Source organism: Marmota monax, unplaced genomic scaffold, assembly GCF_021218885.2.
Source record: "Marmota monax isolate L192 unplaced genomic scaffold, Marmota_monax_Labrador192_F-V1.1 WCK01_AAM20220418_F8-fsc00005, whole genome shotgun sequence".
NCBI lineage: Eukaryota > Metazoa > Chordata > Mammalia > Rodentia > Sciuridae > Marmota > Marmota monax.
The window spans coordinates 8360840-8376759 of NW_026692254.1; positions in this window are offsets into that span (position 1 = coordinate 8360840).

Sequence of the window (15920 nt, forward strand, 5' to 3'; positions counted from 1 at the left end):
TGTAGGTCATGGAGCTGTTATGTGAGGATGGAGGATCAGAGACTGCCTGCTGTACTCAGAAAGGAATGTGACTGTATGACCAATGTGATTCTACAATACGTATACTCAGAAAAATTATGAGAAATTATAACCCATCTATGTATGATACATCTAAGTAAAAAAAAATAAAAATAAAGTGCTAAAGGAATAAAGCTGCCAACCAGGAATTGTGTATTTGGAAAAGTTATCCTTTTAAGATGAAATAATTAAAATATTCTCAGATATACCTAAAAAAAAAGAAAGAAAAAAGAAAGGAATTTCTCCTGAAAGGGGGATCTCATGCACAGCCTCAAACTATCCAAGTAAATTTCCAGGGAAAGAGTCTCAGAGCAAACTTCTTTAAAAACTGTTTTTAGTAGTGCAGTGTACTGGGGTTCATTTTAACATAATCATACATGCATGGAATATCATTTGCTCTATTTTCAGTCTCCATTGCTTCCTCTTTTCCTTCCCTCCCCAACCCTATTCCTCTTCCACTGCTCTACTGATCTTCCTTATACTTACTTGCTGTTTTATTTTTTTTTGTAATTGGTGCTTTATAGATATACATGAAGGTGGAATTCACTGTGGTATATTCATATATTTACATAATAGAATTTGGTCAATTTCTTTCCACAGTTCCTTCTGTTTTCCTTCCCTTTTCCTTTCCCCTCAATCCACTTCTACTTCATCAATCTCCTCTCTATTTTTCATGGGATCTTACTTTCTCCTCCTTTGGAGCAAACTTTTAATTGGTGACCGACAAACCTATCTCAGACTGTGAACAAAGAAGGGCAGCAGGAGCCAGGAGCAGAGATGAGTTCAAAAGTCATCCAGATGGATTTCTAAAGCATGTGAAGACTCAAGAATGGCGGGAGGAGAAAATAGAGGGTAAAAAAGCAAATACCATTCATGCTTGCATGAATGGCATAGTGACATTTTGCAGTTATTGTTGACTCTGCTTCTCATTTTGATGATCATCTTGCTTCAGAATTTGAGGTCCTCTGGGAAAGGATTCATGTTAGTTGTTGTCCCTGAGGTGAACAAATCGGTCTCTCTCCTCTGAAAATAATCTTAAGCTGTGTTGAAATTGGGGTTTCTCTCTCCAATCATTATGAGTATCCAGAGATGGATGCATGCACATCATATGTCAAGTCCCCAAATTTGGTTTAGCATAAATCTGATTTAAAATCGAGCATGAGTTGTGTTTTGAAAAATAATAGATATGCATGTTTAAGACCTTGCAATTTCTAATGCCATATTAAGGGCTTGAAATTCAACTTGCCTGTCCTCCAGCTGCTGAAAAAAAAATCCAGTGTTGGAGTAGAATTGTCTTTTGGCTTCATGTTCTATAAGAATCTTAACTTTGAAAAGAATCAGACCCCCAGGCATCAGTGAGAACACAGAAAAATTTCCAGGGATGTAAAATCTGGGTAGGATGCTTCCTTTTGGTCAATCAGGGAAACATTTTCTTTCCCTGAAAGAAGCACAGGGAAGTAGGAGGGGGGATGAGGGAGAAGAGACAGGTGATTTTGCTGTTAAGTCCCTGCAAGAGTCCAAGGATGCTAGGTAAACAGCCCTGTGGATTCAGTCCTGGGCCTTTAGCCAGTTGAATGATTTATTTGTTTGCTTATTTTTATTTGAATGAAGAAAAGAATGGCTGGACAAAAGAAAGGAGATTAAAAATAAAGAATTGTGACATTTGTAGATAAACAACCAACTTTTAAAAAAGAGGGAAATGAAGATTCTGATGGTTAAGGTAAAGAGAGAAAATGATGGCATTTGAACACATATCTTGAGATTACTATAGAAGCATCTGTATGTGAAAAAGCAGAAGAAATACTAACACAAGCTTGCATTTGGCCAGATTTTGGGATGCTGTTTGGGTCTGGATGGAGCTTTGTTTTCAAGAATTGGAGGTGAGGTACCCTAATTCCGAAGTTTGCTTCTTTTAGAGGAAAAACTCTGAAGGGGAAAGACTGTGATACAGAGGAAATTAAGAACAGGGAGAATCCGTGGCTTATATGTGGGGTAGGGATGGCAAGTCCATGGGTCAAATGTGGCCACACCCATAGGTTTGAACATTGTCTGTGGTTGCTTTCCTGCTCCGAAGGCTACAGGGAGCAGTTACAACAAGGGCTATATGACCTGTAAACCCTAAAGTATTTACTATCTCACCTTTCATAGAAAATGTTCACCAGCTCTCAGTCTAGAGAGTTACAAACATATTCTCCTTGGTGCCACATGCCTTTTTGTTACCCCCAGATTTTGTTAGGTTAGGTTTTGTATGATTGCTAGTATGGTGAAGAATGTAAATATATACATACAGACAAAGACACACACACACACACATATAGACAAGCATGCATACAACATATACAAAGACAGACACATGGTCACCTATCCACAAATCCATCCATTTATATAATACAATACAAAAAAAGAAAGAAAGAAAAGAAAAAAAAATATTATATGGAGGGAAGAAAGACAGCAGGCATGGATCAGGGTTTCTCTAGTAGACACCCCAGCCCTGTGTCTCCTGAGCATTCACTGCCTCTGTACACACTGCACGCATTCTTACTGCACATGGGTGAGATTCCCTGTTTGAAGGGTTTTCTCTGGACACAGAAATGTGCTTGATCCTTGTACAGGGCAGATTAATTTTACTAGTTGGCTCATAATCAAGGACAAATGGGAGTTAGTAGAGACTAACAGTCCCATTTCCTTATCCCTTGGGCAGACAACTCTAAGGTACGTGTGCTGCACTGTCTCCCAGATGTTCCAGAGGTATTGAGCACAGTTGCTCACAGCCCTCCTGCTTTAGCTTTTTAATTGCTGTAACCAAAAAACCTGACACGAACAACATAAAGTAGGAAATTTATATTTTGTGCTCATGGTTTCTGAGGTTTCGGTTCATAAAGAGTTCATTGCTCTGGGTCCAAGGTGAGGCAGAACATCGTGGCAGAAAGGGGTGGAGGAGAAAAGCAGCTCAGGACATGGCAGTCAGGAAGCAGAGAGAGAGAAAGCTCTGCGCACTCCAAAGGCACACCCCCAGTGACCGACCTCCTCCACCCACACTGTATATGCCACTTGGTTAATCTGTATGAATGGATTAATCTAATGATTAGGTTATGATTGTCATAATCTAATCATTTCACCTCTGACCATTCTTGCATTGCCTCACACATTAGTTTTTTGGATACACCTCGTTTCTAAATGGTACGCCTTCAATACCACCATTATTGTCTGCCTTCCCTGTCACACATCCTCATTCCCTATCTGTACTCACAGGGGTCACCTGCAAATAAGCTGCCTGGGCTCACATTCTGGAATCAGAGTCTGAGTCTGGGGGAACCAATCTACTATGAAGGCATGAGAAAAAGGAGAGGGAGAGAGTGACTTTTGCTTTTAGGTTCCTAGATTTCATCAGGCAGCTCTCCAGCTTGGGACAAAGCCCAGTGGTGCTGGCTAAGTAGCCCGACTCAGAAACAGCATACTTTGCTGTTGGCAGTCAGCTACTTTACACTGCTCCCTATTTTCCTTTGCTTGATAAACTATACTGTGTTTTAAAATATAAGAATAATAACAGGACTAATTTAATCAAGAGTTGATAATATCTTATTTTCTTACTCATTACCTAAAACCAAGGAATACACACACACACACACACACACACAGAATCAATGAGGACAAAGGCTAACCTTCTGTGTTATTCAAAATATTTTTAAGCCAAGTTCAGTTAGTTTGGGCACCAGAGGCTATTTACATAGACAGGCAAAGGCACAGGAAGAGCCCTTCTACATTTTCATTTTTTTTAACTCGGAGTAATTTGTATATCTCTTTCAGCTAGATGATAATCTGCTCTACCAGCTGCACAATTTACAAGTAACTTTACCAAGCATTTTTTTTTAAGGAATATGAACGGGGCTAGATACAGAATTAGAAAACACATTCACCTAGGGACTAGGAGGGAGACTGAGAAGCACTGAGGGAGAAAGTCTATGGGAGGAGTTTCTTAGAGACAATGAAGAACAGTGGTTTTCCCACAGCCCTTCGGCTACCAAGAAGAAAGGGAGCATTTGCAGCATTTTATTCACTGTATGAAGAAAGGTGGGAACCTTCAGAAGAGAAGGTGCTTAGAGGAAGCCATTACTCTCAATAGGGTATGAGAGACTAATTAAGAAATAGAGATTCCTCTCTCATCTCTGGGATGGGAGAAGGTTATTGCATGAGGGAGACTGGGATGGTGATAGAGAGGAGAAAAGAAAGATCTCTGAAGAGCTGGCCTCCCATTTTCTGAGTACACATCTCTTATTGGCCTTTAGGGGACAGACAACTGGCTTCAATGGACTACTTATCTGACTTAATATGCCAGTATGTATACTAGGATTCATTTTTACAGAAAACAGAGGCTATTGCACAAAACAGGTCATCCTCTCTTTGTAGTTTTAGACCTGCTGGTGGTTTCTATAGTAACCTGTGATTCTCACATTTCACTAATTATAGAGCAGTGTCTCCTGTCATGAGGATTCATGATAACAATGCCCATGATTTGTGGAATGTTTACCTTGAGCCAGGACTCTGTTTATTGTCTCAAATACTCACTATAACCTTTCAGAGTAACTTATAATTCCCATGTTAATGGGTCTCAAGAAATTATGTGCTTTGCTCAAGACCAAGTAGGGTTTGAATCAGACAAAACACTCTATCACTGAGCCACATCCCCAGACTTAGGGTTTTGAATCTTGATACAGCCAGATCCTGTGCCATATTGTATCCACCACAGCAGTGTTTCTGCACACAATCCCATTTAGATATTCTGGTTCAATAGAGGTCATTGGTTGGGCTCCCCCAGAAGCAATTCCTGAGATGGTAAGTGTCCAAGTACAAATGACATTGGAAGGTGATACCATGAAGCACAATAAAGGGACAGAGAAGGAAAACAAACCAGTAAAGGGTACATTATTAATTAGATTACTGCTTTGGGCAACTGCGGACTCCACCCTGGGAGATTGTGAAGGATGTGCCTCAGAAAGGCAAGAAGCTGGGGCATTTCCCACTAATTGCTGTCCATCATTGGCTGAGTGACATGTCTAGGGCAATAATTCCTTGGCACCACTGGCATCCCCTGAACATGAGCCAAGTATATGACGAGACATGAAAATTCTGCAGGTAGAAGTTTTCAGGTGTTTGGGATAAAATAAACCACCTGTGGCACCAGAGGTATCGACCACAGACTTAAGGTGGGGTGGAAGAATTTGCAATTTTAAAAGCTCTCTGCTTGTCAACAAATGCTATTGGAAAAACTGGATATTCACATGCAGAAATTAACTAAAAATAGAGCAAAGATCTAAACCTAACACTTAACATACTGAAATTCTTAGAAGAAAACCTAGGAAAAAACCTGCATGACATTGAATTTGGAAATTATTTCTTGGATAGGATCTCAAAAGCTTAAAGAACAAAAGAAAAAAATAATTAATTTTTAATTAAAATATTAATCAAATTAAAATGTCTGGTAATCAAATGATACCATCAATAGTAAGAAAAAGCAACTTGCTCAAATGAGAAAATATTGTGAATTATATATTTAACAATTATGAATTATATATTTATATATTCCAGAATATATAAAGAATGTCTATAATTCAACAACAAAAAGACAAATGATCAAATGACAAATGATCAAATAAATGATCATAATGTCCAAGATATACAAATGGCCAGTAAGTAGATGAAAACAATGCTTAACATGACTAATATTCAGAACTGTAGTGAAATACCACCTCACCTCCATTAGGGTGGCTATTATAAAAAACAAACAAAAAACCCCACAAAAACATAAAACAGTGGAGAGGATGTGGAAAAACTGGAACTCCAGTATGTTATTGATGATAAAGTAAAATGGCGCAGACTCTATGGAAAACAATTGATGGTGCCTACAAAATTACAGAAGAATTGCCTTATGATCAAGCAATTTCACTTCTAGGAATAAATCACAAAGAAGGGTCTTGAAGAGATGTCTGTATACACATATTCATAGCTGCCTCTAGTCTAATAGCCAAAAGATGGAAACAACCCGAGTATTCATCGATGGATTAACTGATAAAAAATATGCTATATAAATATAATGGAATATTATCCAGCCTGAAAAATAGGAAGTTCAGACATTTGCTCCAACATGGATGAACTTAAGGACATTATGCTAGGTGAGATAATACAGTCACAAAAAGACAAATACAATATGATTCCACTTATGTGAGGTTCATAGACTAGTCAAATTTGGAAATAGAAAGTAGAATGGCAATTTCCAGGGATGGGTTGGATATGGGGTATAGTTGTTTAATGGGTACCATGTTTCATTTTGCAAAATGTAAAGAATTATGGAGATTGGCTCCATACAGTGAGAATATACTTAATGCCACTGAATTGTGCTCTTAAAAATGCTTGAGATGGAAAATTTTATGTTACAAGTATTTTACCCTAATGAAGGAGGAAAAACCCTCCATATTTTTGATAAGCAGCCAAATTTGGGGACCACTGGACAAGATCCTACTGTGTTACAGGAGATCTACTGGCCCAAAATATAAAAGAATGAAGATTAGAGAGTAAAGGGGATAACTAAAGAAAATTCAGTCTACACCTTTGATCTCTTATAAAATAAATGAATTCCCTCATGCAAGTAAAGAACCATGAGAAAAGAAAGAACAAAAGTAGCCAGTCTTTCTAAAAAATTATATAGTGGTCAGTATTTAGTTCTTACCTTGCCATTGAAAAGATATCATCATAAACTACATGCAGTGACTTGGGGGTCTCATATATTGGCCTGCTTTTCTACATAACAAACAACTTTACAATCCCAGTGGTTTCTAACAAGACACAGATATTTTCATGTTCAAGGTCTGAAGTTGGCCCTTCAAGGATGGGGGAAGTCAGGCATTGGGTGGGAGTTCAGGCTTTGGGTTGAGTTCAGATCTTCAGATGACTTCACTATGGTGTACAGACTCTAGAGACAGCAACTCCTTGAGATATGTTTTGCTCATAGCAACCTATCGGAGTGCAAGAACAGCTAGCAGAAGCTCACTATCTCTATACTTTTAAAGTCTAGGCTTAGAACTGGCACAACATCACTTGTATCCACATTCTATCAATCAAAGCAAGACACACTGCCAAGACTGACATCAGTAGAATATATTACAAAGTTGCAAGATAAAGGACTAGAGTGTATTAATATATAACAGGGAGGGAACAAGGAATTGAGAACAATTCAGTCTACCACATCACACTGGGGAGGACAGCAAATCAGGACCATTTAAGGAAAAACAAAAGCTTGGGAAAAATGCATTAGGGCAGTAGTTCAAAGCCAAGTCCAGTAGACTTAACATTTCTCAGGACAGACTTGATGGCTTGAGTGTGTGGATTGATGGGGACATGCTTGGAAACAGAGACCTCAGCCTTAGGGGATGTCTTGTTCCCAAGACTATCTGAAATAGTATAAAATAGAGCCAAAGCAAGGGTCAGCCCTGAGGGAAGAGGGCTGTAGGAGCTAGATTATAAGATTAAGGCTCTTCATCAGCCAGCAGGGGAGGTGAGGGTACATGGCACAGGTTCCATGTAGGTACCAGGGATCTGGATACATTGAAGAGCAAACAGCTAGCACAGGCAGAGCAAAGCATCATGTTAGCATTTTCTACTTCACCAGAGCCAAGTCAATGGCAGTCCCATTTCCAGCCACCTGTCCTGGATACATGCATTTATATCTGATCAGTTCACTTTCAGGTGTGCAGCATACAGAATACATAAGCTAGCACCTTGGCAGGCTGTGATTTCATGGGGTAGACATGATTTGGCCTAGCTGTGGAAGAGGAGGCAAAGACTAACCCCAAACAAGATTACTTAAAGAGTGAAATTCCTTCCAGGAAGACAGTCCAAGGAGAAAACATGAATCCAGGGTGTTTGATTCCAATGACACCAATTCCATGGAGAAAGAGAATTCTTCACTACCAGGTAGAAATAAGAGCCCCATCTTGAAGCTGAAGAAGGAATGAGTAAAATAAACCACACCAAATTTAAGAGAGAAAAGAAACAACATCAAATGAAAAACAAGTGGGAAGGGCAAATGGATCCTGTTCGCTCCACAGGGATTTCCTAAGATGGAGAAATGGTCAAATGGCCATAAAAGTACAAATGTCTTCTGTTAACATTGTTATGAGACTGCTGGGAGTAAGAAGAATATATTCAACAACAATCAATGGACATCCAGCAATAAATGGAAACTGGAGAAAGTGGACAGACCCCTAAGAAATCTCACCTTTTTTTAGAAGTAACTCTTAAAGCATCCTAGAACGTGTCTCCTTTCAGATCGCCTATGGAGATAAAGCATATATTTTATCAATATCAGAAAGAATATACACTTCACATGTACACTTACATAAAAAAAAAAAAACACTGAATCTCTTCCTTGCTGATTGATTGCATGTGTAGTGTTCAATATTAGCTGCTCTGAGTTGGGTGCTGCTATGGTTTGGATGTAGTTTGTCTTGCAAGAGTTCCTGTGTTGGAGGCTGGGTCCTCAGTGTGGGTGATGGTAGGAGCTGATGAGCCTTTAAGAGGTGGGGCCTGGTAAAAGGTCTTTAGGTCATGGAGGTGCCTGCCTCAAAAGGGATCAGGTAGTTCTCTTGGGATCCTCAGTTAGTTCTCATGCAAATGAGTTGTCATAAGCCTGACCCCTGAATTACTTTCTGGATTCTTGTTTTGAGGTATGATCTGTTCCTCCCATATATGCTCATGTCACTGTGGTGGCATCTGCCACAAGGACCTCACCAGAGCCAGGCCAGTGGCAGTCCCATTTCCAAGACTGTGAGGAAGATGGTCAATTATAGAATGTCTTAATAGAAAACACAAAGGATTCTCAAGGAAAACCAGGAATCCTGGGCCACTTGAGGAGAGTAGAAACAAAGTACTATTTGTTCCCTAGAAATCATAGTGGAAGAGAACAGCTCATCCAACCAACTGCAAATGTGAGAGCCTCACAGAAGGTGGGGTGCCACCTTAGAGACACATGTCCCAGCCTGTGAAGTCTGACAAAGTATGGACTCTGGGAGAGGACACAGCATGCAGACCACCTAGTGGACCCCTCAATTACAGGCTGTCCCCAAAAAGTGAGAATAGCCCATACCTTATTCAAAAAGTAAAGAAAGAACCTGGCATTTGTTAAATTCATGGTCAAGGTCATGTGAACCATTTTAATGACTTCCAAACATGCTTGTAAAGTGAAAAATTCAATCCACCAGATGTGCACATCAAGGTCATTAGTAGGTTACTGCATAACCCTCTCTCCTGCTGAAAGCCATGGCCAGCCTCCAAACAGAAACAACTCTTTCTCTAGAGGTGGGTCCTCATTCCCCTTTTCCTCCCTGACTCATGTGATCACACACTCTTCCCTTCTGTGTCTTCATGGGATTGAAAATAATCAAAAAGGCCAAAAAGGGGACTTGGGTCTCACTCTTCTGACCCCACAGGTTGGCATCCTTCTCTGCCTTCCTGCAGCTGCTTCTCAGTCCTCCAATCCATGCAGTCTATCCCTTTGGGAAGCACTTGTGGCTCAGTAGAGAGTTTGGGGGCTTTGGTTTTGAACTCGATGAGTGCTGACCAAGCACAGTGTATGTGTCCACTGCTCTGGACAGTGGAGACCAGGGCAGGCTGAGTCTTACATTAAAGTGAAAGGAAGTGCCCCGTGGTAATTATGGAAACACACTGGAAGAGGCACAAAACCTCCCTGGAGGAGTAAAAGGATCCAAGAGGTCCTCTGGAGGATTCTGTATTTCAGCTGAGATCTGAAGAGTGCACAGGAGTGAACCCTAAGAGAGGAAAAGTGTTTGAGCTAGAGGACCAGGATATATGAAGACCCCAAGGGATGAGCAGGCTCACAAATATGAATGGTAAGTGGGGATGGAGTAGAGAAGCCAGCAGTGGGCTTGTGGCCAGACTGTAGAGGGCCTCCAAGACCATGCTGAGGACTGGAACTTTCATGAAGCAGAGGAAAGGCAGTGAGGAAGGCTTAACCTAGTTGTTACCTCATTTGAAAAGCCAAGTTTTGTCACTTTATATAAAACAATGTGAGGAGGAGAGTAGGTGTGGAAGGGCAGCGAGGAAGCAGCTTCTGTAACAAGAAAGGACCTTAAGTTGCTTTAGGGTGGAGCCCACAGAATGAAGAGAGATAGGCAGAGGAGTGATATCTGTTGAAGGTGACTCTGGGGTACTTGTTGTTGGATTGATGTGGGGCTAAGGGAGAAGACAAATCCACAAATCAAATTTTGAGTGAAGTAACTGGGTGAGTCTGAAAAGGAAACCCTAGGTTATTGGGTAAGATGAGCTATGGTAAGCTCATCGGGACTGTTGAATTTAAAGGGTTCAGAAGACAAAGTAGGCCCATATTTGGCCATATTCTGATGCTAACTTTAACTTTCTGAAACTTTTTTCCTTCACACACAAAGATGAAAAATTTTTTATGCCTTTCTCATGGGGCCATTTTGGATTTGAGAAACAAATCTAAATCAACTTTTCAGTAATGGCAAAGCAGTATGAATGTAAGATGGAATATCTTTTGGAAAAGGAATGATCAATTAGTAAGTATACATGCTGCTTCCCAAAGAGTAAGGACAATCATCATGGAAAAATAATCAGTTGGGAGCCATCAGCCCTCCTTCCCTCAACACACACATTCTACACTCAGTTCTATGTGCATGCAACTGTATGTGTGCATCATTGTGAGACTGTGTGCATGCCTGTGTGTTTGTGTATTAAAGCATGTGTTCAATTAGCAGGAGTTATGAGGAAATGAGAAAGGAATGGGAGGGAAGTTTCTGAGATGAAAGCTAAAGAGATAATCCCAGGCTTTGGTAAACATGTTTGAAATTCTTTGCCCTTCTGAACTGGCTCAGCAGGGTGACTATGCAAGGTCAAGTAAAAGTAATATTCAGAGAGGGAGGGTTCCTGTGGATGTCGAAGAAACATGACTATGAGGATTGTGGGAGTAAAGGGAAATGATAAATGTAATAGAAATACTGAAGGGGAAGCAGTGATGTGCACTTTTCCAAGTAGAGAGGAATGGCTCATGACGTAAGTACCTGATAAGACAGTTCATGAACAGTTTCATCCTGTTACACAGTATTCGGGCAATTCATAAATTCCAAAGAATCAGTTCACAAGTCACAGGGCACAGAGACCTGGTGAGTGATGTTTGCTTTTTCTGCCAATTCTTCTCTTCAGTTTACCATTTCCTTTCTCTAGAGAGCTCCACTTTCTGACCCCAGAGGTTGGAACTTGAAACCAGAGGAGTCAAATGTGGCATCCTGTTGCCCTGGTCTTAGAGAATAGAACTTGTTGTGCCCATGATCTGGAGCAAGAGCCACTAGAAGTCTTACTCAGGGTGTTCCCACCAGCGTTCAGGAAAGAGTTTCCAAAACCCAAAGTTTCAAGGGTGACAAGCAGATCTGCTAGCCACCATGGGTGGGTCTGGTCTCTCATTCAGCCCACCTGTGAGGAACAAAGAAAAGTGGTTAGTGAGCTATTGATTTTAACAAGTCACCCTAATAATTAGTGGCTCACCACAACCACTCTCTCTTTTTACTTTCCGTTTTGTGGTGGTTGGATGTATCTTTCCTGCTGGTTCTTCCTTTGGCACCAGCTGAGGTGGTGTCCCCAAACCCCAAGCACAGAAGCTTTTTGAGATTTTTGTGTTTTCTGACATTTGATTGACTGAAGCAGGTCACATGGCCCAGCCCAGAGTAAAGTGGGAGTGGATACTGGGAGCCATGATATAGGTGGAGTAATCACTGTAATAACCTATCACACCAACCTACCACAGGATCCTGCTGACATTGGCATCCATAATTCTGGGGGCTCTGATTTCTGTTTCCATGATGTGGAGATCTCTGATAAAGACTGCTAGATACCATAGATTACTGTCTTCCAATAGGAAAATTCCTCTACTTTGGAATATAAGGAAGAATCGAATATCTTTTTCCTTTAATCTGAACTAGTGTTTGTTGAGAACATACTAAAACCCTATTTGAGATAAAATGAAGAATTACATGCTATTTCAGTTTTAAAGAATAAAGAAGGATTATACACAGTGTTAAAGCAGTTCACAACCTCTTTTGGGGGAATGGGCCATTCACATTCAGAAATTCAAAACAGCCTAACATTATGAGACACCATGAGTGAAACTTAACACCCATCATTAATTGAACACATACTAGGTATTTTGTCTTCCTCTCATGGTAGCTGTTCACCCAAAAATTCTGAAAGAAGAGGACCATCGTATGGAACAGTAACAAAGACTGATCAAGTCTAGCAAATCTCTTTGTGTTTTGCCCAGCCTTGTCTCCCAGGGATGAAAATGACATGAATGATTGAGAATTAAGAATAGTATGAAATATTCTCACCTCCCTGAGGTAAAGATTTCTCTTAAACTGTCTTGCAAAATAAATGTGCCATAGAATGAGCAGAGCATCCTGGGACTATTAGAGTGGTTGGAAGCATGTGTTTTAAAAAATTTGATAATACTGTCAAAGGGCCCTTCCAAGGGTCACATGGATTCACTCTTGGAATGTCTTTCTTCATCATTGTTTGATATTATTAGACTTCTGCCAAGCTGAATAAGAGTAAATGGTGTTTCAATACTGTTATTATTTACATTCCTTTATCCATGAGTGAAATTGAGTCTCTTTTAATATTTTTATAAGTCATCTGTATTTCTGGCTTGTAAAAAGTTTTATATCTACTACCCATTTTTCTTTGGGGGTTGTGATTTTTTTGTATTAAGTTGTATGAACTCTGAAAATGAAATTGTTATATGTAACAATTTGTTATTATTTGTCATCTGAATTTGTCAGTGATTTTATCTTTAAGTAACAATATTTAATTTTTTCTTTAGTGGCTCTGGAGATTGTGATTTTTCTGAGAAAGACCTTCTCAACTCCAATATGATGATTAAAAATACCTACACATGTGGCATTTTTTGTTAAAACAAAATCTTTTTTTAAAGAGAGAGAATTTTTTAATATTTATTTTTTAGTTTTCGGTGGACACAACATCTTTTATTTTATTTTTATGGGTGCTGAGGATTGAACCCAGTGCCCCACATGCCAGGCAAGCACGTTACTGCTTGAGCCACATCCCCAGCCCCAAAACAAAATCTTTTGATCATCTAGAATCTGTATTAGAAGGAGTGAAACAGGGACGCGAGGATATGGTTGTATCTTCTTCCCAGATTTTTACTTCCATGGCTTATTTCCATGTTGCTGTATGCTAAGAGGTTTTCTGTTTTTCTTGGGCTGTTTATCACAACATTTCTTCAAAGTGCACCATTTCCTTAATTTGCACTTTAATTTTTTTTATTATTCATAATTTCTGCATCTATATTTATAATTGAACTTAGTCTCTACAGTTTTTTTGCCACAATATGTACTTTCTGCTTTTTGTTTTGTAGATTATTATTAGAATGTTTTTAACATTTTGTTTCTTAACGTATTAACTTTAAACGCTGCCTGTTTCCTCCACAACATGAAAAATTTTTGAAAAAAGGTGGTATTATACTATTTGCCACAGCCCTGTAACTCCTCTGGTTTTGTCACTTGTAGACTTTTTTTTTTTTGGGGGGGGGCCTGTATAACTTTAAGCATTTGATTAAAAGTTGCTTTAAACTATTTAATGGCTTTATTACCTTTTGCTGTAAAACAAATTATTCTAAAATGAATGGCTTAAAACACTAATAATCATTCATTATTTCTGATTGTTTCTGCATGTCTGGAATTATACAGGGCACGAGGAAGATAGCTCACCTCTGCACCATGCTCTTCAGAGCCTCAGTTGGAACACTTGAAGGCTGGAGCCTGGAGTCATTTGAAGCTTGTTTACCTACCTGTCTGGTGGTTGATACTTGTGTTGGCTGAAAGCCTGAGGCTGTTAACAGAGACACCTACATGTGGTCTCTCGCCACAGCCTAGGCTGCCCCACATTATGTGGCCAGTTTCCAAAGGTGAGCAAAGAGAGGGAAAGAGGGATGAAAGGAGGACAGAGAGGAAGAGAAGAGGGAAAGAAGAGAGAGCAAGGAGAGAAGCAGGAGAAGAGAACCAGGTGGCGGCAATATTCTTTTGATGACCTAGCCTTGGAAATCATAAGAGCACCATTTCTGTTACTTGTATTCATTAGAGGTGAGTCACCAAGTCCAGTCCATACTCACATTCCATTTGTGAATCTGGGGACCTTCAGGAGTGAGCACAGCTCTCCAAATCATTGCCCCTGGCAACTGAGATAAACGTGCAATGTGAGACTCTTGTTATCTTAAACGTGTACAGGTGTGAATTTGTGGCATAGGAAAGAGTGACATTGATGCATAGATGGACAGTGAATGACAGGTTTTCAAATAGTTGAATTTTCATAAAAATAATTATTTACAAGTAAATATAACATTTAAAATTTTATTTCTATTCAAATTTTATTTCTACTTTTTATGTATACTGGTGATAATTTGTATTTTTCTCTTTTAATTCTAATAGATAATCTTGATCATTTTGAGGAAACATACTCTTCTAGAAAAACCTTTGTTGTGTACCAGGGATTGAACCCAGGGGTGCTTAACCACCAAGTCATGTCCCCAGCCCTTTTTATATTTTATTAGAAACAGGGCCTCACTAAGTTGCTAAGGTTGTCTTTGAACTTGCAATTCTCCTGCCTCATCCCCCAGGCCAGTGGGATTAAAGATATGCACCACTGTGCCTGGCAAGGAAAATGTATTTTAATTTAAAAAGACTTAATGCATCAGTTTATTCCATCAATAAAAATAAATTCAAATCTGGGTAATTAAATTTTTTGTTTAATATAATTCATTTGTAATGTTTTAAAATCAAGTTTTCTCAACTTTGACATTTACACATACACTTCAGCACAGGTAATGCTGTGTTGTGGTGCTGTCCTTTACACTTTAGGGTATTTAGCAACATTCCTGGCTTCTTCCCACCAGATGCCAGTAGCAACTGTTCCCTGTCCACTGGAGTGACAATCCAAAATGTCTCTAGACATTGTCAGATGTTCTTTGGAAGGAAAATCACCTCAGTCTAGGACCCCTGCATCAGATTATTATTGTCAAAAGAACACAGATCATGTGAAGATATGATTAGACAAGATAATTTCACAAAAATGCCAAGAAGATAAATACTCTAATAAATGCTTCTTTTATAATATAATTTATAAATTATAGTATGTATGAATTTTATTGCTCACCTAAACTTTGATGGACACCTAGGCTCATGCAAGTATCTAAGATTTCTTTGAGATTGCACAAAACTTCAATCATAAAAGGACAAAGGTTTACAGATTTTAAAAAAGTTATTAGTGCATTATAGTTTTACATAACAGATATTTTTGATTGTGTTTTTATGATGATATATTATTCAAAGTAGATGATATCCTATAGATGATATATTATATGTGATTATGATTACTGACATATCTTTTAAATGAATGTGTACAGATGTGGATTACCATTGTGTAATTGTGAGAGGGGTCTGACCCCCTTAGTATTCTGTAGACTTGGTTGGGAGTCCTGGGTTCTGCTTTTTCTCTTTTTATTGTACCAGAGGTCTTCTAAAACAGGTCCTGTCAACATATTTAGGTATACATTCTTCTGATTTCCTTATGCTTCAGGAGATAGCCCTGCATCTCCCTCAGGGAGTTCAGCATGTGCTTGTCTTGTCAATCTCAACTTCTCTGAGCCACCCTTCCACACAAACAGGCTCGAGGACGGGTTGGGTTTCTTTCGTGTCTGTGCTGTTACCTCCTGGGTGCTTTGCTCCTGCAGAGAACATAATCTGCTGAGGTTTCCCTTGGTATTTTGT